Source organism: Schistocerca piceifrons, chromosome 3 (assembly GCF_021461385.2).
Source record: "Schistocerca piceifrons isolate TAMUIC-IGC-003096 chromosome 3, iqSchPice1.1, whole genome shotgun sequence".
Lineage (NCBI taxonomy): Eukaryota > Metazoa > Arthropoda > Insecta > Orthoptera > Acrididae > Schistocerca > Schistocerca piceifrons.
This window is the reverse complement of record NC_060140.1, coordinates 882355735-882383291: the sequence shown is the minus strand read 5'-3', so window position 1 is coordinate 882383291 and position 27557 is coordinate 882355735. Positions and strand designations below refer to the sequence as shown.

Here is a 27557-nt window from a genome sequence, read left to right as displayed (position 1 = left end):
TCATGTCTACATATTTGCAGTGCTCTGTGACAAGAGGGCTCCGAATTATAGTGTGTAACATGACGGTGTGCATTGCAACTATGTCGGTGCATGAAAAACAGCGCTCTGTAACCGAGTTTAGAGTTCGCGGAGTTCGTCCACACATGGGCCACCCTCTCATTCAGCACGACAGCGCCAGACCACACACCAGCGCTGCAATGTCTCCAACAATCCGACGCCTTGCGGTCACTGTCACTGCTCATCATCCATACAGTCCCGACTAGGCCCCATCAGATTTTCATCTGATTCCAAAACTTCAAGAATACCTTTGTCGTACATACAACCTTTGTATCTGCACAGTGAGTGTACTAATGTGTGCAAACTTAGCTTACCACATACTGGGCAAATGAACAAAACATCCGAACTGTCGCCCGTCGAAGTGGCCGAGCGGTTCTAGGCGTTACACTCTGCAACCGCACGACCGCTACAGTCGCAGGTTCGAATCCTGCCTCGGGCATGGATGTGTGTGATGTCCTTAGGTTAGTTAGGTTTAAGTAGTTCTAAGTTCTAGGGGACAGATGACCACAGCAGTTAAGTCCCATAGTGCTCAGAGCCATTTGAACCATCTGAACTGTCTTCTCAAGCCCAGGATGTCAAACAGAATTTCTAAATGAGTATGACCCTGGCCCTGTAAGGCAGCTAATATCAGGTGTGGATCGTAACAAAATCATTGCAAATGCTGCTGTCACATACCTATAATGCATGCATTGATAAATGTGGAAGTTTAGGGTCTATTCTAGAAAGACAACACAGCTATTCCCCTTTCTTTCTACATACAATTTATCAATTGTTGCTTTCAGGGGTCAAGTGATAAACAACAATCATGTTCAATTACTTTTGACACTCAATAACAAAATATTTAATTCTTGGACATTGAAATGACGATTATTAATATCGTTATCTCTACACATGAAAACTTTTTAATCACGAGGAAAGAATGATTCTTAAAAATCCTCATCAGCTCATTTAAATCTACATTCTCGTAGCTGGTCAATGCACTGAGTTGGTGGAGAACAAATTTGCTTTTTGAACCAATGAAAAAAACTCTCATGTACTCAATGTGAGGGTAGGTTAGTATCCTTGCTTTTGATATTCAATGGTCAAAGCATACGCATGTTGGAGTGAGTAAAATCTAGACTCAACATTTACCATAGCCTAATGCGCGATGGTACTTTACCAAGCAGCATCTGCAACAGCGTTGTCTCTGTGCTGGAGCTGAATCGCTAATTCCCTAGTCTGACTTTGACTGAATTCACTCACTTGCAACTTTCCTGCGTTCCATAGAACGTTAATCTTTTCCTAGTAGAAATAATGGCCATTGCACATTCGCTGTGGGTTTTGCCCACAAAAATTCTCGCACTTCACAGAAATCAGTTCTCAACGCCCTCGCTTGTTTCCACACATTGTGCGGTTCGCCGCAAGATGAGAGAGAGATAGAGCCTTAATTTTAGGTCTCAGAATGTGTTTATATAATGGGGATCTCCCCACTGTGTTGTGTCCGCATCGCTGAGTGTGGCTTCAGCCAATCACCATCTCGCAAGAGGTGAATAAACATTTTTTTTCCTTGCTGGGTCGCAGCCTAGCCCTGTTAATGACGTGCAGCCACTTCCCCTTGGTCCCGACCTTATTTACGTTAATAGGAATAGTGTATTGTTCTGGCCTTATCCTTTTCTGTGCTGAAGCTCACCGTTCTCTTGCTAAGTGGGAGTTATATGATATCATTAACCACCTGCTCGGTTTGTCTCCAAAATGCGTATCATGTTAACTTGTTTGTCCATACCAGTCCATATATTGGTAGATATTGTTTGATAGTTTTCAGTACATGAGATTAACTGCTATTGCCTTTTGTTGATACAACATAATTATCAATTGTAGTTGTTTCAAAGAAAATTCCTTTTTTGCATGTTGCACATCGAAATTTTTATTTTTATTTATGCACCCATACGCGTTTCGCCTTTTTTACAAGGCATTTTTAGTGGATGTCTTGAAACATTACATGATTTGTCCATTTTTACACATAGGTTATGGATTCACATCTAGGTTATAAATTTAAAAACATTTCCTTCACGCTTTTTTATCACTGTAACTGCCATCATTTTAATACGGAATTTCATTTGTTTTTCTAAGTGTTACCAACATTCTCAGTTTTCTAAATTCAACTGTTTTGTGAATGTGTGTATGTATGTATGTGTGTGTGTGTGTGTGTGTGTGTGTGTGTGTGTGTGTGTGTGTTTATTAGAGAGGGAAAGAGATTTTTTTATAAAATGAAAATTATTTATTTTATTTTTATTACTATTATTTAATCATTTATCTATTCTTAAAAACAATAGTAATTATTATTATTATTATTATTATTATTATTATTTCCTGTGTATACTTATGAGAGGAATCAGATATGTAATCCTTTGTTGGGATTTCTGTCTCTTATATGATCAATCAGTTTAAACAGTGAGTTGTTAGTCATATTTACTTGGTCATTCAGTAGTTTCTTTTCAGCCTTTGTTTTGTATATATCATAATTTTCCTGTAATCTTAGGAGATGTATTTCATTATTTATTCTAATTTGAGAGAAAACAATCACAAACCTACTACAAGAGAAAATGACATGAAAATTATTATAATAAATAATAAATGACATCTCCTAACATTACAGGAAAATTATCATAAATACACAACAAAGGCTGAAAAGAAACAACTACTAAATGAGCAAGTAAATATGACTAACAACTCACTGTTTACACTGATTGATCATATGACAGACAGAAATCCTGACAAATGATTACCTATCTGATTCCTCTTATAAATTTATATAGGAAATAATAATAATAATAATAATAATTTGTATTATTTTTAAGAATAAATAAAAGAATAAAAAATAGTAATAAAAATAAAATAAATAGTTTTATTTTATAAAAGAAATCTCTCTCCCCCTCTCTAATACACACACACACACACACACACACACACACACACACACACACACACACACACATATTCACAAAACAGTTGAATGCAGAAAACTGAGAATGTTGGTAACACATAGAAAAAGAAATGAAACACTGTATGAAAAAGATGTCAGTTACAGTGATGTGTAACGTAAATAGTGAGCTGAAAGTGAACTGTAAGATGTCCACCTGGTTACCAGATGAGAAAAAGCTGTTTGCTTCAATGCAATGAATTAGAAGTTACCTGTAAGTACCTTTCCATTTCATAAAAATACATTAAGGAAATGTTTTTAAATCTATAACCTAGATGTGAAAACATAACCTAAGTGTAAAAATGGACAAATTGTGTAACATTTCAGGACACCCACTGAAAATGCCTTGTAAAAAAGGCGAAACGCGTCTGGGTGCATAAATAAAAATATGAATTTCAATGTGCAGCATGCAAAAAAGGCATTTTCTTTGAAACAACTGCAATTTATATACAGCTGCTGCGAAAATGGCCACTACAAGAAACGTGTAACATAATTATCATTTTCTGAGGATCTCATACTGTATCGTCCTGTCGTTCTGAATCAACTTCATGTAAGGTCCGTAAAATCTGGGCACCTTACACCTTCGACGACTTCACTTTGATAGTGATGGAGCAGACCTGAAGTTCCGCCTCCTTCAATAAAGTCAAACTTTCTACAGTAATGGTATCAACAAACTGGGCTCTCGTTGGGAGAAATTTGTTAGTCACCAGCACAATTATTTAGACTTGAAGAATAAATATGTAGAATGATGATAACGTTTATTTTATTGAAAAAGCTTAAAGACTTTTCACATACATAATTCGGAGGAACAATTTTTCAGCAAGACATCGTAATTTCTTAGTCTTAATTCGACAGAAGCGGCTTTCTGCACTGCAAACGTCGATCTGTCCATGTAGGGGCAGTATTGTTCATTCCAAAGATAGCCACTTAAGGTTTACAGTTTGTGAGGACGGTGTATTTATGTCTGTAGATGTAATTCTGAAATTTCCAATTTCTTGACTGCAAATATAACTGCGAGAGCCTCCTTCCTGGCCTGACTGTAATTTCAATGTGCCACTGTCAGAATCTATGAAACGAAGTCGTTAGGAACCACGATGCCGATTCGAGAGAATGGTGCCTATGACACAATGTGAAACATTCGCAGCAAATGTGAGTATTTTGCTTGGAACATATGTTGTAAGACGTTTGGTTTCAAGTTAACAATGTTTTATTTTGTTAAAAGCATGCTTGCATTCATGGTTCCAGTTCCATTTGGTACCCTTAAGTTTCATATTGTGAAGTGGTTCAGAGACCGAATCTGGATACGGCAGAAACTTTTGGTAATAATATGTATGTCCTGAAATAGCACGGTGCGGCATCGACTTGATGTCGTTTGCAGCCAGTATGTAATTCAAGCACTGCTCTTCACGATGAAAGAAGATGCATTTGTCCCTGTGGCATTTCTGATTTGCCACTTGTAGAATTTTGGAAACAGTTTTCATATTTTGTAAGTGTTCCTGTTGCGTTGTGCCAGAGCTCATTATGTCGTCAAAGTAGTTCACAATGTTCGAAGCTTTCCGAATTAATTGTTCTCAATATCAATGGAATAAAGACGATGAGGTGGCTATTCCGAAGGGTAGCCTGTTGTAATGGCAGACAACAAATGGAGTATCGGTTTTCGTCCAGAAGGATTTGCAAATATGTTTCTTTGACGTCCAGCTTGCCAAAGTAATTTTTCATCAGTTCTTCTGGCTTTGCAATAGGATTAGAATAAATAATATATTGAGAATTAACAGCAGCTTTGAAATCTCCAAAGATGCAAAGACAGTTGTTCGGTTTCTGTACAGCTACGACTGTTGTTGCTCATTGGCTACTGTTTATGGCTTCGATATCCTCATTCTGTTCAAGGTGGTCGAGTTCCTGGTATATCTTATCTTTTAATGCAAAAGAAATGTTGCATTGTTTGCAGAATTCTGAGACCACATTAGGCTTCAGTCTTTTATATTCCTTGTAGCTTCGGCAAAAATATCGTCATATTTCAGCAACAGCTGGTTTAACTTTCAATTCAGTCCTATATGACTGTGGATGACCAAAGCTTTGAAGAGATCCAGTCCAAGCAAAACTGCCTCATCTGAATTTATAACCACGAATGTAGCCTGTTTAGCGAATTGTTTATATGTCACATCCGTTGAAAATGTTGTCCTTTTACTGGGTCCTCGCGATGACTGTAACCAAACAGCGAACTACGAAAGTCAGTTAACTTTGAAATTTCTAACTTTCAGTACACTTGCAGATTAACGATTAAAATTGATGACCCTGTCTCAGTTTGAAAACTGCTCTCCACTTCGTTAACTCGAAGACTGATATAATGACTTGTTATTGTCAGAAAAGATAGCATTTGCATGACGACTCATACATGGAAGTTTTTGAATTTGTACCTGTTCATTAAGAACATTACTTACCTTTTTATTATTTTTAATCATTTTAGTATGCTTTTGTGTTTGCTGTTTCTATCGGTTATGTTTCGTTTTACACACCCCAGCCTTATGTCCGGTCGTTTTGCAAGTATTAAAAGAAGGAAAATCTAATAGGTGAAAGGAAGTAGTGGGAGTAGTGGGGTAATGGGGCTCTGGGTACCTTTGATATCAAATTGATATCAGAATTAATTAAATTGATCAGTTAATTACCCCATCCCCACTCCCTCCCCCACTGATGTCATGGGTTTTCCCCAGCTGGCATTTGGAACCCTGCCTCCTCTGCATCCCCTCTCCTCCCTGTCCCTCCCCTTACCTCAACTGCCCTATTGGTGGGAATTGGTGGGGAATTCAAAATGGTGGATGCCCTTTCTGGGACTTTAATCCCAATCCTCCTGGACAGAAAGCCCAAATACCCTCCTACAGAGGGAATCTGTCCAGATGCAGGATAGCAAGGTTAGGTTACTGTGCTTTATTTATTTTTGATGGGAAACTGAAGTAAAGACCAGTCCTTATTATGTAATTAATCATAAAGATTTGGCTTAATTACACGTCAATATACAAAGGGCTACACATAGAGCGCCTAAAATCGCAAAACAACTCAAAAATTGATGATGTCACACAACTGGTGTTATCCTGCTGGGGAAAACAAATTCATAACACCACTCGAAACCAGCGGCAGATATACTCAAAATGTACATAGGATCCCTTCACCTACAAGCTGGTGGGGAAAAGCCTGGAGTGATAGGTATAAATTTAGTTTTGGTGGGAATTGTATTTAACTGATGAGATGTTGGTGTTGGACAGAGAAGAGCTTAATAAGTGTATTATCTGAAAGCATACAAGTGAGCTCTGTGTTTATCACTGTTTGACATCCGAGTTTGCCACAGATGCCTCCTGCTGCATTGCTCGACAAACACCCTGTACCTCTAGCGCTCGAAATTCAGGAAGGCTTATACACGTTACCACACCTGCTAAAATGCTTCACTATTCTGATTAGATATAGAAATTGTCGTGAGAAAGCCAGCACTCGTAAATAACAGGTCATAATCCAACACATGTACTGGGAATTGGAAAAAATCATTGTAATAACACAATTGCTGCAAAGAGTGACACCAAAAGATAGCACCAGATGAGAGGGGAGGCAGATGAACACGCATTCTTCTCGATCTCGATGTGCACTCATGAACTACCCAGCTTAGAACCAGTCTTACCTCCAGGAATGCGCTACATCAGTAGAATATGTGATTGTAAGTGACTGAGTGCATTCGAGTACAGTGTTATATACCGACTAACTACTGTTCTGTTCTATCTCGTACATAAGAATAATACTCACAAAAGACTGTCTCCCTCCATCCAACAGACATCTAGCACAGAAAATAGCGGAACTGGGATGTACATATGCCAGTCATCATGGATCTCTAGGAATATAGAAGAAGGGGTGCCAGCCGCAGCAAGATACCTTGGTTTGTTGCTACTACTGGTTAATCTAGACAATCTTGTTACAAAATACTGCTAATATAAACTGCATGAAAGATGTTATGTTCTTTAGCAGGACGAACTTAAATGTGCTTACATCCCCTACAGAACCGTTTCGCTATATGCAGGGCTGTAGCACTGTTGAAAATAACGTACAAGTGGTTGAAATTGAGACCTTGCGATTGGTAATATGCTTTTAGCGTCTCTATATGAATGTGTGTAGAGCTGTCAGCGGCGACGGTTGCAGTTCGAATGCATAACTGTTTGTCTACAAATTACGCTGCTTGGGAGATACACTCTGTAGGTAAGGAAAACGAAAACCCTTATGGTCAAGGGTGCTAAGTGCAATTGACACACTGTCAGCTAACGAATAACTTATTACTAGGGTAAAAAACAATTTAGTTTTTATATGTCCGACAGGGTTGTGGAAAAGTATCAGAGTTGGAGGGTATAAATAAAAGCTCATCTGGCAAGTTATAACAACGTATATTTATGGGGAAAACATCCGAGCAGCAACAGAAATCAACTATGTACATAAGTCAACTCACTGTTGCAGACTCCTACACGATAGAGTGTAGGTCAAATGCACATGTAGAAGTGTTTCCAGACTTTGAGTTTCCATGAAGTAAATCACTAAATAAGTCCGCAGATAAGCTCTCTGATGTGTCATAGCAGTACATGGAATTGTTTCCAGGCATCGAGTTTTCAATGTGCCCATCACCTGCACCTTTCGTTGAGCCTCACCTAGGTACGAAGTGGATGCTTTTCATGATCGTCTTACCAAGATCATCGGGAAGAAAGGGATTCTTAGAATTTTGTAGTACAAGACACGCAAATATCCTCATTTAAATTCAAACAACGCATGGGTATGTCAACAATATGACCATATACATATGGAAAAAAATATTAAAAAGACATGAAATCGATAAAAAAACGAATAAAACTTCACATAATTACAAAAATTGATGGTAAATTCGTAAAACTGAGGGAATACGACGAAATATTTAAAACCTCGAAAAATTAACAAAATTACATAAACTGACAGACTACATAAAATTAGAGAAAAGATACCATGAAATGCGGTTAATTGAGGTGATTTTGGGGTATCCAGACTCTTAAGACCAAGAAAAGCTTAAAAATTATGCTGTGTCAGCATTCAGTTTTAATCCTCCCCCCTATGTGAGATGCTCTCACATTACACCGATTTGTTCATACAACTAATAGAAATCAACTGTATATTTTCCCGTGAAATCATGAATGTTTTTATTATTAACCTCGTAAGTGTGTGTTTAAAAATATGTGCTAACGCAAGTCCTGTATTATTTCATATATCATAACCTCTAATTATAGACACCAATTGAAATATATCTCATAGTGGAACCTAAAGATGATAGTGTTTTTCCCAACATTTGAGTAAATTGCTTGAAACAGGCTCCTCTGTGATAACCAAATTGCTTACGAAAGTACAACAAAGAAATCTGCTGCTATTGCAAATGATAGTCTGCTGGATGTCGACTTCTTCTACAAGTATGGGTGAAAGAAACTTTATACACAGGTCGGTAGAGGCGAGTTATAGAACAAAAGTGTCATATGTCAGCACGCAGATGGTATTTGTTTTCGATGTATCAGAGAAATAGGGTCCTCTTCTGCATGATGTTAGAAGGTTCTATTACAAGGCCTACGCCCACGATTCGGTTTTTATGTTTCGTAAAGGCCAGCAAAATATACCATTGCACTGAAATGTGTAAAACAATAACGTACTCTTGAATTATAGCATCTTGTTGCCGAATGTAAAATGATTGTGATGTTTGCGACATGTGAACAGATGGGAACTGTCAAACCTGAGTTTCTCCTGGCGTATACAACTTTCAAATAACTTCCGGGAATTCAGTCAGGTAACACTTTCAGCGACTGCTGATATTTCAGCGGGAGAACACCCCGCCATTTTCAAGGCAAACTGCAACGGCAGGCGACGTACATGAAAATTTAAAACCTGGGCTCTCGGACTGATGCAAGAAAGATAACACACACACTGAACAACTAGATGACCAGTCATAGCTATCGATAGTGAGACTGCGAACTCGCGGGTGAGGTAGCATTGACTCTGTCCCTCTGGTTTTTGACAAGGGAGAGAGCCGGATTCCAAACAGAGTGTAAACAAAAACCTCCATCCCTGTTAACGAGGTTGCTCGCTAATTTAATCTCAACTGCCTCCTTAATAACACTGTCCCAATAGCTGGACGTGCATGCCAATATCTCGGTGTTATTATATAACATGGGATGACCAGTATCCAAGCAATCGGCAATAGCAGATCTACTTGGCTGCTGTAGTCGTGTGTGCCGTTTATGCTCAGTACATCGGTCCTCCACGGTCCTGATAGTTTGACCAACATATGCCATGCCGCAGCTACAAGGAATGCGAGATACACCCGCCTTACGCAGACCAAGATCATCCTTAACGGAACTCAAAAGCACTCTAATTTTAGATGGAGGTCGGAAAACACATTTCACACCGTATTACCGTAAAATACGACCGATCTTGTTGTAAGTGTTTCCTACGTAAGGCAAAAAGGCAGTAGACTTAGGTCTCGACTCAGAATTATCATCAATCACCCGATGTACAGTTGGTCGATAGCGCAACGCACGTTCTATCTCTCTATCATTATAACCATTTTGACGAAACGTAACTTCAAGATGGGACAGCTCAGCTGATGAAGCCTCATTTTCGGAAACGATATGTGCCCTGTGTACCAGGGTACGAAGTACACCTTCACGCTGAGCCGGATGGTGGCAACTATTAGCCTGTAAGTACAGGTCGGTTTCCTGTAGACTGCATGTCCCAATGATCCATCATCCTTCGTCCTAACCAACACGTCAAGAAAGGGAAGGCAACCATCCTCTTCCACCTCCATCGTAAAACGAATGTTCAGGTGGATCGAGTTCAGACGTTCTAGAAAGGCATCCAAATTCTTCCTACCATGCGGCCAAACAACGAAGGTATCGTCAACATATCTAAAGAAACAGGCGGGTTTCAAAGGCACCGACTCCAATGCACGTTCCTCCATGTCCTTCATAAACAAATTTGCGATCACAGGAGACAACGGACTACCCATCGCAATTCCATCTGTCTGCTCATAATACTGGTCATTGAATAAAAAGTAAGTGGATGTCAACACATGCCGAAAGAGATTAGTTAATTCAGCACCAAACCTAGCCTCAATTAACCGCAACGAATCAGACAGAGGAACACGAGTGAAGAGAGAGACCACATCTAAACTCACTAAAATATCATAGTCATTCAACCGCAGTCGCTCCAAACGACGTAAAAAATCAGCTGAGTTCCTGAAATGCACACATTAATCTAGGTTGTTATTTTTTTAAGGTCACAATTTTTATTTATTACCAACCTCATTCCCTTAAATGGCACAAAATGCAATATTATACCTATTGATATATTTATTCCAATTCAAGAATTCATCCATGGTATAGAAGAAGTTGTAAAGGACGTTTATTTTTGAAACTATTACTGCTGTCTGTCAGATATTTTGTTTCATCTGGTAATTTATCGAAAAGTTTTACAGCAGCATATTTCACTCCTTCCTCTGCCAAAGACAGGTTAAGTAGAGGATAGTGTAAGTCTTTCTTTCTTCTGGTATTACAATCATGAATGTCACTGTTGTTTTTAAAGTGGTCCATGTTGTTGAGAAAAAATTTCATTACTGAATAAATGTACTGTGAGGCTGTTGTAAGAATTGCTAACCTTTTAAACAGATGCCCACAAGACGTGCTACTATGAGCCTCACACATTATTCTAACCCCTTTCTTTTGAACATTGAAGACTTTTTGCCTAAGTGTTGAGTTATCTAAAATATTATTCTCTATGACATGATAGAGTGAAAGTATGCAAAGTATGTTAGCTTGCTTATTTCTACATCCTCAAAATTAGCAATTATTCTGATTGCGAAAGTTGCTGAACCTAGTCGCTTTAGGAGATCCAAAATATGAATTTCCCAATTAAAATTCTCAGCTATATGTACACCCAAAAACTTAATATGCTATACCCTGGCTACTAACTTCTGTTTATGTGTTATATTGGAACAGTACTTCTTGCAGTAGAAAATTGGATGTCCTATGTTTTTCCAAAGTTCAAAGCAAGCCCATCCACAGAAAACCAATCAATAACTTTTCCAAAGACATTCTTTGTGTCATTTTCTATTCGGGTTTCTTTTCCTGTATTAATAATTATGCTTGTATCATCAGCAAACAGTGCAGGTTTAGCTTGTTGTTTCAAATAAAAAGTAAGGTTATTCACATATATCAAGAACAGCAAGGGACACATGATCAAAGCCTGTGGAATACTTAATACAATTTCACCCCAGTTAGATGAAGTGGATAACTTCCTTAAATCATTTAAACCATATAAAGAAACTTTTTGCTTCCTGTTCTGCACATATGACAAACCACTCATATGCCATTCCATTTATACTGTAGAATTGTAATTTCTGTAACATAATTCCACAGCTCACACAATCAGATGCTTTGGATAAGCCACAGAAAATTCCTATTAGTGACATTTTACTATTTAAACAATACATTACGTTCGCAGTGGTATTGTATATTGCTGTTTCAGTAGAGCAGCGCTTTTGAAATCCTAATTGTGATTTACTAAGTATCCCATTACTGTGGAGAAGGCTAACCACTATTGAGTATATTACTTTCTTGACGATTTTTAAAATGCTGTAAGCAAAATTACTAACCAGTAATTATTTACATGTGTGGTGACTGCTTTTTTGTAGAGAGGATTGCAAATGGCATATTTTAACCTGTCTCGGAAAATACCTTGAATTAGTGATGCATTACAAATGTTACTCAGAACATCAGCTGCACCTGCTCCACACTGTGTTAATATCTTGTTAGAGATGTCATCTACTCCAACTAAACATTTATTTTTCAAAAATTAAATGATTTCCTTTATTTCAGAAGAGGTTGTTAGATGAAGATTAATCTGACAAGGATTTCTCAAAACTGACTTTTCCATGTACTGCTGGGCTTTTTCTTTTGAACTATTCTCACCAATTTTTTCACCTACACTTAAGAAATGGTTGTTGAATACATTAGCTACTTGTATACTGTTGGTTAAGGAGGTCTTATTTTTTTAATAGTAATAGTGGCTACTTTCCCTGTGTCTCTTCTAACAACATTCCATATTGATTTGATTTTATTGCCCGAGTTGTTAATTTCATCTCTAATATATATACACTCCTGGAAATGGAAAAAAGGACACATTGACACCGGTGTGTCAGACCCACCATACTTGCTCCGGACACTGCGAGAGGGCTGTACAAGCAATGATCACACGCACGGCACAGCGGACACACCAGGAACCGCGGTGTTGGCCGTCGAATGGCGCTAGCTGCACAGCATTTGTGCACCGCCGCCGTCAGTGTCAGCCAGTTTGCCGTGGCATACGGAGCTCCATCGCAGTCTTTAACACTGGTAGCATGCCGCGACAGCGTGGACGTGAACCGTATGTGCAGTTGACGGACTTTGAGCGAGGGCGTATAGTGGGCATGCGGGAGGCCGGGTGGACGTACCGCCGAATTCCTCAACACGTGGGGCGTGAGGTCTCCACAGTACATCGATGTTGTCGCCAGTGGTCGGCGGAAGGTGCACGTGCCCGTCGACCTGGGACCGGACCGCAGCGACGCACGGATGCACGCCAAGACCGTAGGATCCTACGCAATGCCGTAGGGGACCGCACCGCCACTTCCCAGCAAATTAGGGACACTGTTGCTCCTGGGGTATCGGCGAGGACCATTCGCAACCGTCTCCATGAAGCTGGGCTACGGTCCCGCACACCGTTAGGCCGTCTTCCGCTCACGCCCCAACATCGTGCAGCCCGCCTCCAGTGGTGTCGCGACAGGCGTGAATGGAGGGACGAATGGAGACGCGTCGTCTTCAGCGATGAGAGTCGCTTCTGCCTTGGTGCCAATGATGGTCGTATGCGTGTTTGGCGCCGTGCAGGTGAGCGCCACAATCAGGACTGCATACGACCGAGGCACACAGGGCCAACACCCGGCATCATGGTGTGGGGAGCGATCTCCTACACTGGCCGTACACCACTGGTGATCGTCGAGGGGACACTGAATAGTGCACGGTACATCCAAACCGTCATCGAACCCATCGTTCTACCATTCCTAGACCGGCAAGGGAACTTGCTGTTCCAACAGGACAATGCATGTCCGCATGTATCCCGTGCCACCCAACGTGCTCTAGAAGGTGTAAGTCAACTACCCTGGCCAGCAAGATCTCCGGATCTGTCCCCCATTGAGCATGTTTGGGACTGGATGAAGCGTCGTCTCACGCGGTCTGCACGTCCAGCACGAACGCTGGTCCAACTGAGGCGCCAGGTGGAAATGGCATGGCAAGCCATTCCACAGGACTACATCCAGCATCTCTACGATCGTCTCCATGGGAGAATAGCAGCCTGCATTGCTGCGAAAGGTGGATATACACTGTACTAGTGCCGACATTGTGCATGCTCTGTTGCCTGTGCCTATGTGCCTGTGGTTCTGTCAGTGTTATCATGTGATGTATCTGACCCCAGGAATGTGTCAATAAAGTTTCCCCTTCCTGGGACAATGAATTCACGGTGTTCTTATTTCAATTTCCAGGAGTGTATATATATATATATATATATATATATATATATATATATATATATATATATATATAGTGTAAAATTACTGCTGGTTCTTTACTAATTCTTGCTGTCTCATACAATTTTCTTTTTCTTTCTATATACAATTTAATGCCTATAGTAATCCAAGGTCCTTTGAAAACTGTTTGGTGTTACATTTAATAATTTTTTGGGGCAACGCTGTTCAAAAAGGGATATAAATTTATCAAGAAATATGTAGCATTTATCATTAGCATTTGGCCTCATTATATACTTCTCCCCAATAAAGGTTACTTAAACTTTCTCTGAAGTGATCTATAGATATTGGGTTGACCAGCCTTTCACTTTTACTTAATGGTTTCTGAAGCAAGTGTCTCGTTGAGTGTGACGAATAAGTGTTTCCGCCCGGAATCGAACGGGGGACCTTCTGCGTGTTAGGCAGACGTGATAACCGCTACACCACGGCAACTGCTACGCTCTGTGCTGCACATCTGACGCAACTTGTAGGACGATCGCAATTTTGGCGTAAAAATCACTTTGTGCAGCTATTTCGCATTCGTACGCAACAATCGACAGCACCCGTGCCTGTCTGAATGCCATCACGAATAAGAGCCCAAGAAGGCGTCGAAAATGCTCGCGGCCGAGTCTTCAGTAGCATCAGCTACTCTTTCTTTCCGTAAGAGGTACCGTCAATTCGCGCAGTCGCTATTGCAAATGATGTCACCAAAAGCAATCACTTCGTTAGCGGCAAGGAGCCTGGGCTCAGCGAGCTAGGTTTTGTTAGTTAATCAATTGTGCATCTTGGTCTGATAATCCCTTTATCACAGAGAAAGCATGCGTTAGTTTCACATCCTCTTGCCGTAGAAAGAAATTATCTATTGCAGTGCTACTGTGTTGAGTTATGTGTGTAGGGAAGTTGATCACTGACTCTAAGTTATATGTCATTAATAACACTTGCAGTTCACTTTTCCTATCAGACTTGCCTAGGAAGTTTACATTGAAATCATCACAGATTAATGACTTCTTCTTTTTGTCTGATGAGCAGCATAACAGGGAATCAAACATTTTTATGTATAGCTCCCAATCTCCTAATGGGAACCTGTACACTGTTGCTAATATCAACACTAAATTTCTAGCTGTAGTTCACATGCATAAATTTCAAAGTGCTGATCAACACAAAGTTTGCTTACTTTTACTGTTTTGTACTGATACCCTTGTTTTGTGTAAATGGCAACTCCTCCTTTATTCATGCTAGATCTGCAAGTGTGAGATGCTACATTATACCGATTTACATTGACACTTTCCAATCACACAGGTACATGGTGTTCAGACAGTGAGTGTTCAAACTCATTCTTATTTTTGAGATCATTTAAACACACTAGCAGCTCATCTACTCTATTTTTTCAGTTCGGCGGACATGAGAACTAAAAACGTGCTATCATTTCTAAATCTTAGCGACAGCTTAAAAAAAAAGGGAAATAAATGCTTCTAAACCGACAGTGGACTTAGCTCATCCACAAAGCAGTGAAACATCAGTTGCAAAAATTAGATGAACATTCGAAGTATCGCAATCTATTGTCAATAAAAGACAGATAGAATAGATACCGCAAAGAGCGGCTCCACATTCTAGGTTTGACAACAAAACAAAATATTCAACGAAGCAGACTTGTAAGAGGTAGCATTGTAGAAAAAATTTAGTGACATAAACGTGATGCATTGTTTCGAAAGACAAAACAAAACCCCGTCAATGAAAGTGAGCTACAAGTGAAATACAGAAGAACAGTAACATTTTGTAACAAAGCTGAATAATGCAGGTAGCTAAATGCATCACTTGACAAAGACCTCTACAGTATATGAGAGAGGGTACCTTTAAACACCACAAAATACGTAAAAATTCTACGTAATACAAATAGGAGTGCACCTAGGCCATCATTCTCACAAAAATGTTAACGATTACTTACAATTACTTAATATTTATACTCTATATAATACTGTCAGTACATCGTCATTCAAAACTCATGCAATAGATGACATAAATCATGAAGTAATTTATGACAGACCAGACTAAGAATAGGGAGAGAAGTAGCAGCGTGTTGGGGCGTGGCTGGCTTATCACAAGGCGACAGTTGTGCCTGTCCACGTGTCTACACCATGCGGTCTCTGCTTTAATAAGTGTTCACTTGTAACATAGTCTGCATTTTAAACGACTGCAAAAACGTTGTCTCAATTCGAAACTCGCTGCATGGTAAAATGAATCATGGTTAACGGTTCTGCTCTGACCGCTGGGCCGACAGCATAAAACATACCATTTAACATCACTGAATCATCTTCTCTCATACAATTAGTGGTTCAATTGGCTCTGAGCGTTATGGGACTTACCTTCTGAGGTCATCAGTCCTCTAGAACTTAGAACTACTTAAACCTAACTAACCTGAGGACATCACACACATCCATGCCCGAGGCGTAGCGGTCGTGCGGTTCCAGACTGTAGCACCTAGAACCTCTCGGCCACCAGGGCTGGCTACATCGTCATACAATTAGCAAAATAATTAGCATTCATTGTATCCTCCTCAGCTTCCACAACAAAACATTATGTGTACAACAGAAATAACATCAATTAAAACAATTGACACAAGAACACTTTCCTGCGCATAATTACCTTCAACCACATGAATGACGGGACCTATTGCCTGCTTACAAATAACTTCAATAAAACATTGTCGTATATATCTTCAAATCAAAAAGACTTCGCTACCCTCTGGGGGATAACAGCCGAAAGCCATCATATCCTCAATTAACAACTTACAGGGGTACAACAGATCAGTTTCTTTCATCTTTCGTTACAACTCTTATTACGGTAAATAACAGAACACATCGTAACTTTGTGCATTGAGCTAACCAGTTAAGCAACTACCAGTTACGAAGAACAGAAGGTATGGGCTGAATAAGAATAGAAGGTCGGGAAAGAGTGTGTAGAGAGACGCAGAAAGAAAGGAAAGAGAAGGAAGAAAAAGTTCGGTCCTTTCGTTCCACAATCCGACATTTCACACACCGTCCTATCGGTTTCGGCAACAGAAGTGCTAATCGTGGAACTATGTTTATGCGCTTGGAACCTAAAGTCGCCTAGTACCAGTAATAAACTATGAACATTACCTTACTCGTCAGAATCCAATAGTTTGTCGCTTTTCTTACAAGGCCTAAACGCTGATTTCGAGTCTGTGCCTGGTCTTGCAATAGATACTAACTCGCATCAGTGTAAAGTGATTTAGTGTGCCAAAGGTTTTGGCAACTTTGCAGACGCGGTATGGAGATATAGGGGGCTACAGAGCCGTTAAAGCGTTCACGTCTGTGGAGCAAGCGGTAGGAATCTACGAGGGTCACTCCAAAAGAAATACACACTATTTTTGTAAAAATACAGTTTTCATTTTACATGTGTGAAAGTTTTACAGTGTGTAGATACATCCTTCCCGCTTGTCTTCAAACGTGATTCAACTTGTTCCCGTGAGTGGTGCCCTCACAGCATGTCTTCAAGATGGCTGCTACACTTGACGTGTGTCAGAAGCAACGTGCTGTCACAGAATTCCTGTGCTGTGAAAACGAGACAGTGGGAAACATCCACAAGAGGTTGAAAAAGATGTGTGGAGGTGCTGCTGTCGATCGCATTACAGTTAGTCGGTGGACAAGCAGATTACGTGATGAAAGCGGGCACGGCAATGTTGAGGATTGTCCTCGCAGCGGCAGGCCTCGTACTGCACACACTCAAGTGCAGAGAGTTAACGAATTGGTGACTGCTGACAGACGCATCACAGTGAACGAATTGTTACGCTACGTTGGGATAGGGGAAGGAAGTGTTTGCAGAATACTGAAAGTGTTGGCGTTAAAAAGGTTTGTGCCAGGTGGGTTCCCAGGATGTTGACAGTGGCTCACAAAGAAACAAGAAAAACGGTATGCAGCAAACTTTGGGAACAGTACGAGAATGGTGGAGATGAATTTCTTTGAGTAATTGTGACAGATGATGAAACATGGCTCCCTCATTTTTCACCAGAGACGAAGAGGCAATAAATGGAGTGGCATCATGCAAATTCACCCAAGAAAAAAAAATCAAAACCACACCTTCTGCTGGAAAAGTTACGGCTACCGTCTTTTTCGATTCCGAAAGACTCTTGCTGGTGGACATCGTGCCAAGTGGAACCACCATAAATTCTGATGCATATGTGACGACACTGAAGAAACTTCAAGCTCGACTGAGTCGTGTTCGACCACATCGGCAAAAACAGGATGTTTTGCTGTTGCACCACAATGCACGGCCACATGTCAGTCAAAAAATCATGGAAGCGATCACAAAACTCGGATGGACAACACTGAAACACCCGCCTTACAGTCGTGACCAGGCTCCATGTGACTATCATCTCTTTGGTAAACTGAAAGACTCTCTTCGTGGAACAAGGTTTGAAGATGATGACTCCCTTGTGCACGCTGCCAAACAGTGGCTCCAACAGGTTGGTCAGAATTTTACCGTGCGAGTATACAGGCGCCGGTTCCAAGATGGCGTAAGGCAGTTGAGAGGAATGCAAATTATGTGGAGAGATGAAAATATTGTTCCTAAAGGATGTATCTACACACTGTAAAACTTTCAAACATGTAAAATAAAAGATGGATTTTAAACAAATAGTGTGCGTTTCTTTTGGAGTGACCCTCGTACTTTCATCAGAGGGCGCAGAAATGATGCTCATAGGAAATATGAAAGAAAGCAGGACGGATCAGGACACGAAAACGAAATGGAAGGAAATGTCATGAACGGCTGGGAGACTCTGTTGTTGCCAAACACGTTTTGCAAGCTGCAAATCGCCCGGCTTGGAGGTAGCGGGCTGCGACTGAGAAGTTGGGCCAGCTGTGACCGTCAAATGGGGCCAGAGCGCAGGCAGTACGCACACAGGCTGTGAGTCGCAGATCACTGCACTCAGCGAGCACGTGTTGGTGCGGCGCGCTGCGAGAGGCAGGAAGTCTTTGCCCTGAGCGCTGGTATGTGCGGACGCAGCATCTGGCGCGGCATCGTAGCCGACGCGCTTCAGCATCCAGGCTCGGCTCGTAGCGGAGTTAAGAGCGGCGAATACTGATCGACCACACGACATCAAACAGGAACCAAAAGTAAACGGCCGCCCTGCGGATCGAAGGGTGAGAACGAATGCCACTTCTGGCACCAATTTACATGGGCAGGGAAAGCGAGGAAAAGGTGGTTAGATTTTGCTTACGATGACAATGTCCAGGATTTCGGGCGTTCAGGACTTGTGAATGGGCATCCAGGGATGCCGTAAAATGACCGAAAAGAAAATTAGGTAAAATAAAGAGAATATATTTCACTGTACGGTATACAAAGGGCGCGCCTAGGGACGGAAGTTCCCAGGTTTACGCTACTTAATATTTATTGAGCAACGGAAGTGATACGCCCGCTAAACCCACTGGGCAGAACAGGTAATAGGATTGTGGAAAGGGCCACAGATTGAGGTCAGTTTCTCTTTCTAATTGTCATTTATTGTAGTTCAATAACCTTTACAACCAAAGCGGAACTTTATCGAATGCAACTCTTTCACGGCTGAAGGCCTCCAAACAAGAAATCTTAACAAATCAACAAGACAAAAATCCATTTAAGGTAGCAATAAAATAATTAAAAAAAACATGTGCAAAGTGCAATACAAATGGCTGAGGGTCACAATTAAATTTCAAAATTTTAGAATATATTACCACAGACTTTTAAAGGCAGAAGGCTAGAATGTTTAACAACAAGAAATCTTAAAAATCAACTAGATTAAAATTCAATTAAAGAGGCAAATCAAATAAATAAAGAAACGTATCATGGCTACGTGGAAAGCCTTAAGGCTAAGCAGGTAGAACATAAATATGCAAGGTGCAATACCAATGGCTGAAGGCCTCAATTACGTTTCAAAATTTTAAAATACATTGCCATAATCTTTTTAAGGTAGAAGGCCGCAGTGTTTAAGCTTGAAAGATAAATTTAAAAAAAAAATTTGCCAAATTTTTAAGAAGATAAAAAAATAACCATAAGCCTTGAATTTAAAGTAGCTGACCGCAGATAATTGAACACCGGTGGCACTCAGAAGCCTCCAAGGAGGTCGGTCTGCCCTCGTTCACTTAGGCGAGAGACAGGTGGTGAACCCAACCATACTTGATCCGTCGGAACTCAACCACGGGACAGCCACGGACCGACCGACACAACGACTTCCTCCCATCAATCAGTACATGAGAACTCAAACCGGAAAGGTTACCAACGTGATAATCCACAATGGAGTGTGGATTAGCCTGCCTGCCGGGGTGGCCGAGCGGTTCTAGGCGCTACAGTCTGGAACCGCGCGACCGCTATGGTCGCAGGCTTGAATCCTGCCTCGGGCATGTGTGTCTGTGATGTCCTTAGGTTAGTTAGGTTTAAGTAGTTCTAAGTTCTAGGGGACTGATGACCTCAGAAGTCAAGTCCCATAGTGTTCACAGCCATTTAAAACATTTTTGTTTTAGCTGTCAAAATTAAACCATGTTGGACAGCGACAACAGGTGAGGAAAGGACGCTGCCTGAAATTACGTTAGTGGCCAGGGCTGGTAACTGGACCACTAACGGCCACTAGGCACAAAACTCTGCTGGTACACTTGAATCTGAAACACGGCAATGCAGTTAACTTCACTCAAAAGAACACTGCCTGAACTAACTTCAGTGCCCAGGGCAGGTAACCAGAACACTAACGGCAACAAGACAGAAAATTCCACTGGTGCATTCAAATTGTAGTCGACCAAAATAGTTAATTGCACCGCATGGCGGCTAAATTTCAGCAGTAGAAACACTTGGTGTTGCTCACAGGAAAACCTCCCCAACAGCAAACCACTGAAACTAACCACCACAACATGAATGGACGTGGCTTGGCTAGTTGAAACCACTACTCAACTTTGACGTCCTGGGTCGGTGAACCACAAAGCTCTTAGCAATCGGACAGCTCCACACACGCTTCGACAGTGCACAGGGGCTGCCAGCGGCCCCAGCCGGCTGCACCGCGTGGCGAAGACTTCCCTCGTCGGCAACAACCGACCGACCGCCTATTGCTCCGTCGCGACTGCATTGCCGGTGCGTCTCCCGCTCACTTCCAGACACACGACGGTGGAAATATGGCTCTGACCCAACGATGGAGAGGAAACACGCCCACTGGCTAAGCGACATCCCTGCACCAGGTTCCCTGCACCCAAGTTCCACAAGATGGTAACTGAAGGGGCCCAGTAGCGCTCAGAGAACCAGTTACACGTCGCCCGATGACACGACCCACCTCTTAGAGCCAAAGCGCCGAAAACATTTAAAATAACTTGTCAATCACAAACATACCAACTACGCACACAACCTGACAAACACTGCACGAAGACCTGAACGATACTCAACAGTAACTAAGGACACACGAAAGATCGGAAGTTGATGCACACACACACAGCCAACTCATTAACGATCGGCGAGCCAAAACGCGTCGTCCGGTAGGACGACCGACCGCCGGTCCACCAAGACTGTGGCCCGGCTCAAGTGATGCGTGGCGGCAATGGTTGGGCGAGCCATGTCGACGCAAACCTCACTGCTCCAACCCGACTGCACTAGTGCCGCATTGCAACTACCGACTGGCAGGTCCGGACTGCATCGAGACACGTTTCAACCGACTGGCAGACCTGAACTCACAACCCGAAGTCGCGACGCAAACTCCCCTATGACAGACAACGACTGGGGAGTAATAGCAGTCCAGCAAAGATACTACGAGAGGGGATATATCGATAAGCACTGCTAGTGTAGCTCAGGATCAGACAAAGCAGCAACTCAATGACAGTAGTAATTTAAACTAACGTAGTGAGGTGGAAGTACGTTAAAAACAGGGTGTAAAATACATGATGGCAGAAACATGAGCCATGTATGGCTCAGGAAGGGACGGCAGTTCATGTTAATTGATGTTGGTGGCCGGACATGCAATGTAGAGCCAGAGGCTCTGCCTTCCAAAAAGACATCTGTTCTGCTCGAGGTATGGCTCACAAGAGAGAGAGGCACACATGTGAGCTGTATCCCACCCTCGCTATTGGCTGAAAGCAATGGAGTGAATTCGTTAGTAGTTTCAGCAGAGGACTGAGGGCGTCTCTTGCCAACAGCTTTGACTGGACAGAACTGCCTCGGTTCTGAAAGGCAGGCAATTTGTGTCACGTGGGCACAGCGTAAGTTGCTCTGGGAGTAGATTTGTATAAAAATTTCACAGGGCCTTTGAAATAATTTTTTTAAACCCGTTCCCTAAAATATTCCTCGACTGGCTGCCACTTTGTACAGAACGACTTCCTCATAATGTCAACTTTATAACATGCATCTGTGACAGGAAAATTGAGACATATGAACCATATATGCTCAAATGTTTCATGAAAATGTTTTCTCAAATTTGAAGGCTGTTCGTTTAACAGACCAGAACTTTTTGATTATTCGCTTTGCAACAATATACGAACTGTTATATGTAAATTGAACGTGGAGGGGATCATTGCTGTCCGCTGCATTGGAACATTACACGGGATCAGTGGCGAGGAGTGGAAATGTGTACCGGACTGGGATTCGAACTCGGGATCTCCTGCTTCCTAGGCAAATGCGTAAACACTGCGCCATCTTTTTTTTGTATTATCAGAATGACTTGGTACTATCATGACACTTCAGAAGACCATAGTCAAATCATCATGTAATATCACCTGCAAATGGGAGAAAAAATTAATTATGATAACAAAAAACGAAAACGTAACCGACATACCACCACCAAGCCTGAGGCAGGATTCGAACCTGCGACCGTAGCAGGCGCGCGGTTCCGGACTGAGCGCCTAGAACCGCTAGACCACCGCGGCCGGCTGAGGAATGTTTTCTGAAAGATTGGCCGTACCTTTTTGTAACACCATGTATATAGCGGTTCTAAGCGCTCAGTCCGGAACCGCGCGCCTGCTACGGTCGCAGGTTCGAATCCTGCCTCAGGCATGAATGTGTGTGATATCCTTAGGTTAGTTAGGTTTAAGTAGTTCTAAGTTCTAGGGGACTGATGACCACAGATGTTAAGTCCCATAGTGCTCAGAGCCATTTGAACCATTTGAACATTCCTCACACACAAAGAAAGAAAATATGTTACGTGGACATGTGTCCGGAAACGCTTACTTTCCATGTTAGAGCTCATTTTATTACTTCTCTTCAAATCACATTAATCATGGAATGGAAACACACAGCGACAGAACGTACCAGCGTGACTTCAAACACTTTGTTACAGGAAATGTTCAAAATGTCCTCCGTTAGCGAGGATACATGCATCCACCCTCCGTCGCATGGAATCCCTGGTGCGCTGATGCACTCCTGGAGAGTGGCGTATTGTATCACAGCCGTCCACAATACGAGCACGAAGAGTCTCTAAATTTGGTACCGGGGTTGCGTAGACAAGAGCTTTCAAATGCCCCCATAAATGAAAGTCAAGAGGGTTGAGGTCAAGAGAGTGTGGAGGCCATGGAATTGGTCCGCCTCTACCAATCCATCGGTCACTGAATCTGTTGTTGAGAAGCGTACGAACACTTCGACTGAAATGTGCAGGAGCTCCATCGTAAATGAACCACACGTTGCGTCGTACTTGTAAAGGCACATGTTCTAACAGCACAGGTAGAGTATCCCGTATGATATCATGATAACGTGCTCCATTGAGCGTAGGTGGAAGAACATGGGGCCCAATCAAGACATCACCAACAATGCCTGCCCAAACGTTCACAGAAAATCTGTGTTGATGACGTGATTGCACAATTGCGTGCGGATTCTCGTCAGCCTACACATGTTGATTGTGAAAATTTACAATTTGATCACGTTGGAGTACATAATGACGAAACCAAAATAAGCTCTAACATGGAAATTAAGCGTTTCCCTACACATGTCCACGTAACATATTTTCTTTATTTGTGTGTGAGGAATGTTTCCTGAAAGTTTGGCCGTACCTTTTTGTAACACCCTGTATATATATATATATATATATATATATATATATATATATATATATATATATATATAGTTTGTAATAGAATATATATATAGTTTATAATAGAATCTTAAAGTAGAAGTTAAACGAAATCAGATTACATTCGAAATAGCAAACTAAGAAACATCCAGTTTGATTGCAAGGATTGTAGACGCTCATGTCTATCTACACTTCTTCTACGCACATTTTACAATAGAACTGGAGCGATGCTGAGTCAACACACGAAACAAAACGAAACAGGTAAACCAGAGAGGACAAGCCGCTGCAAATCAGATGGGAACATACATAACAAAGAAAAAACACTTATCAGAAAAATTAAATTAACCAACACCTTGCTGATGAAAAGCAAGATTCAACATGTGGCCGAAGAGGTCTCGATATCCAAGCGTTCGCAAACATGTCCAATAGGCAGTGATCGTGTACTGCATGAAGTTCATGTGGCATTCCACCTCGCCTTGTACAACATAATGGTCGAAGTGTCCCAGCAACCACATAACTGTATGGGTTTTCGACCGTAGGAGGAAAGAAGAATCTGGGCACAATATAATGTCCGTAGTGTATGCAGCCTCAGAAGATCGAGTAAGGAAGGCCAATTGGGTCCTGATCCAAGACCAGTGTGCCACATGACCTCCACAAGTAGAGCGATGCCGTATCGTATTGGGAGACGTACAGCGACTACATAAATCCGTTGCACTAAGCCCAATACGGAAAAGTCGTTGGTTCTTTGGAACCAAGTTATTTAATACCTTATACCACGAGGACGCCACGTGCATCGACAAAATGAGAAGATTGCTATTGAACCAAACTATTGTCCAAATTGTATGAGGTGATTCTCTTTCAATGAGGTTCGGGCAAGGGACTGCTTCCCAACGAGTCTTTAGGAATTTCATGGTGAGGACAGGTCTCCATAAGATTTCAGCCAATAAACAGCTCACCGCGAAATAGAACTCACAAATGTGTTTTAACTTATAATTTATTGGACCAACATCAATAGGGGGTTCAAGACTAGCAGGAAGGACACAGAGAAATAAATGAGACGTGAATGTGTTCCTTCGTGTATCAGTCAAGCCCAGCCCCTCAAAGGAACGAGGCTTCGTGACCACATCATACCGTAAGCGAAATAAATGTCTCTTCCATAAGAAACGACCAGACAATTTCTTCGCCATCATCGAGGGAAGCGGATTAACTTGGGCCACGGAATAAGCTTTGCGTAATACATATGTATCCAGTATTCGGACTTTCTGGAACAGAGTAAGAGAACGCCTTTAATGCTGTAGTATCGCTCCCTGAATTTTTGCCGTAACGGACTTCCAGTTTAGCGTCGCTATTTTAGGTGGGCAACGATCAATGATGATACCGAAAGACGTATACCGATGCACCGCAGTAGCCCATGGAACAAACGCTTCATCAAAACCTCGCAAGGGAAGAAACTTGCATTTACCCTCATTAAGTTTTGCACCAATAATCGATTACAGCCTTCAGTCGAGGTATCTCAGCAGGATTGCGAAGTAGAACCATCACGTCATCCTCGTATACACGAACAATTGTAGTCCCGCCGGAAAGCGTCCAACCTATCAACTGGGATTCTAGCATCCAAAGTAGGGGCTCCAGAGACAACACAAACAAAGTAATTGACAGCGGGCTTCCTTGAGGCACTCCCCTAGTAGAGAGGATGTAGAATGTAGACTGTCCGTGACCAAAAAAGCGTTTCTGAAGAAGAGAAATTTGTTAGCATCGAATACGGGTCTAAGTGTTAGGAAGTCTTTTCTGAAAGTACTTGTCTATAGGGCGTAGAAAAATTTCCGCTACCAGGCACAATAAAAGGTAATTTATTTGTCACACGACCGGTTTCCTCAGGTGTTTACACATTCATGTACATGTTTATGTTGCTGGAGAATGTATAAACACCTGAGGATGGGCACAAGCCCGAAACCGGTCGTGTGACAAATAAATAACCTTTTATTGTGGCTGGTAGTGGAAATTTTTCTACACCCTATAAAGGAACAGTGACGGAGTTCAACAGCATCCACTATGGATAAAATTCATTTAGTTCTTGTCTAGTGTGTAGCCATATATGGAAAGTGAAACATGGAAGATAAACAGTTTGGACAAGAAGGCAACTGAAGCTTTATAAATACAGATAAATGCTGAAGATTAGATGGGTATATCTCGTAAACAACGAGGAGTTAGTGAATGGAATTGGGGAGAAAGGATTTTGTGCCGCAACCCGACTAGAAGAAGGGATCGGTTGACAGGACACATTCTGAGACGTCAAGTGATCACAGATTTAACACTGGAGGGAAGTGTGGGGGTCAAAAGTTGTAGAGGGAGGCCAAGAGATGGAGAGCCTACAGTAAGGAGATTCAGAAGAATGTAAGTTTGCAGTAGCTGTTCGGAAATGAAGAGGCTTGTACAGGATGTAGTAGGATAGAGAGCTGCATCTCACCCGTCTTTAGACTGAATACCACAAAAACAACATAAGGCCTCTCTGACAAAAAGAATAGTCTCTTGGGTGGTTTACGACACTGAGTGAACATGATCGTAACTTAGTATTTCTTAACTTGTTTACTGACTACTTGCATCGGGTAGTAAGCGTGCATTGTTTTTCCTGGATCTGGCTCGCTAGTCGCTTGGCCTTGCTGGATGTTTTACTTGTGGTAAACACGTCAGCGTCTCCACAATGCGTTGCCTCTGTAGATACAAGGCCTTGTTCACGTGGGATCTCATGAATGATGTAGTCCTGCTCCACTCACTGGATGTAATTGTTCCAGGACTCAACTTTCCTACTGAATGCCGGAAAAAGTAGCGGCAGTATTTTTAAATTAAGTGATTGTTGCTGTTGGCCGTCGTTCTCGCTGTCTTCAAGTCGGGCGAAGCATTCCACTATAAGCTCCCTTAGTATGGGCTGAACGACGAATTCCGATTGGATCATGTCTAAAAACTATGCTCATAACAGTTTACAAAATTCACAAAAATTTTCCTGGAAAGGAAATGGATTAGCAACCCTGGGATGTAACTATCACAGAATAAAGCCACCTACTGTTATCACAGAAATCAATGAAATTAATCACGCACTCTAGGGACTGATGACCTTAGCAGTTAAGCCCCATAAGATTTCACACATTTTTAATCATGCACTCTAAGGAACAAATGAAAATAATAAATTGTCCAGCTTAGTAACTTTTCTCTTTACTCGTCTATTTGTCGCCCCAATGTCGACGATAATGCTGTGGGTTTGCACTGATGAAATTCGTTGTCAACAATTTCCAGTTTTTCTCATTGTTAAAATGTTGAGTAGTCGTGAAAAATTGTCAACATCTTTAAAGCTGTTCCTCATCATCAAAATGTTGAAACTTGGCGAAAAAACGTGAACGTACTACAAAATTTTACATCGCCACCAAAATATTGTCAGTGTTTTAACTGAATGCACTATTAATTCAAGTTAAATACGCACTCTAGCAGAAAAATGAATTACTCCAACAGTTGTTTATAGGCGCTGATTGCACGCTTACTAATTAAATACTTGTTGGACAAGACGGTGCTATAACAGAGATGTGGCAACACAACAAGAAACAACTAATAGTATGTTACAATAAATGGTACGTAACCATATGCTAACTTTGATACATTTTGATCCATAGTATTTGATATCCTATATCTAATGTAATGAAATCTTGGCACTCTATACTTCACAAACCTATACGAATAAAAATCTAAATGTTTATTAATAAAAATTATGTATTAAGTGTATTCCAAAATAGGTATACAAAAACACATACATGTATTCGAATGCAATGTTGTGTCAAAATTCCAAAGCATTCGGTCAAAAATTTTGCGAGATTTACGATTAGCAACATTTACAGTTTCAGTAT

The 27557-nt window shown here is 41.5% G+C and overlaps 1 protein-coding gene and 1 non-coding gene across 2 annotated transcripts in view; one reads left to right on the top strand and one right to left on the bottom strand.

Annotated features, from left to right (window-relative positions):
- The window catches only part of LOC124789149 (cytochrome P450 4g15-like), a 101036-nt gene that overhangs the window by 27130 nt on the left and 46349 nt on the right, over positions 1-27557 (top strand). The gene's annotated exons all lie outside the window — the stretch shown is intronic.
- On the bottom strand, positions 14024-14096 carry Trnav-aac. The gene has a single exon. It is a non-coding gene; the product is annotated as a tRNA-Val (tRNA).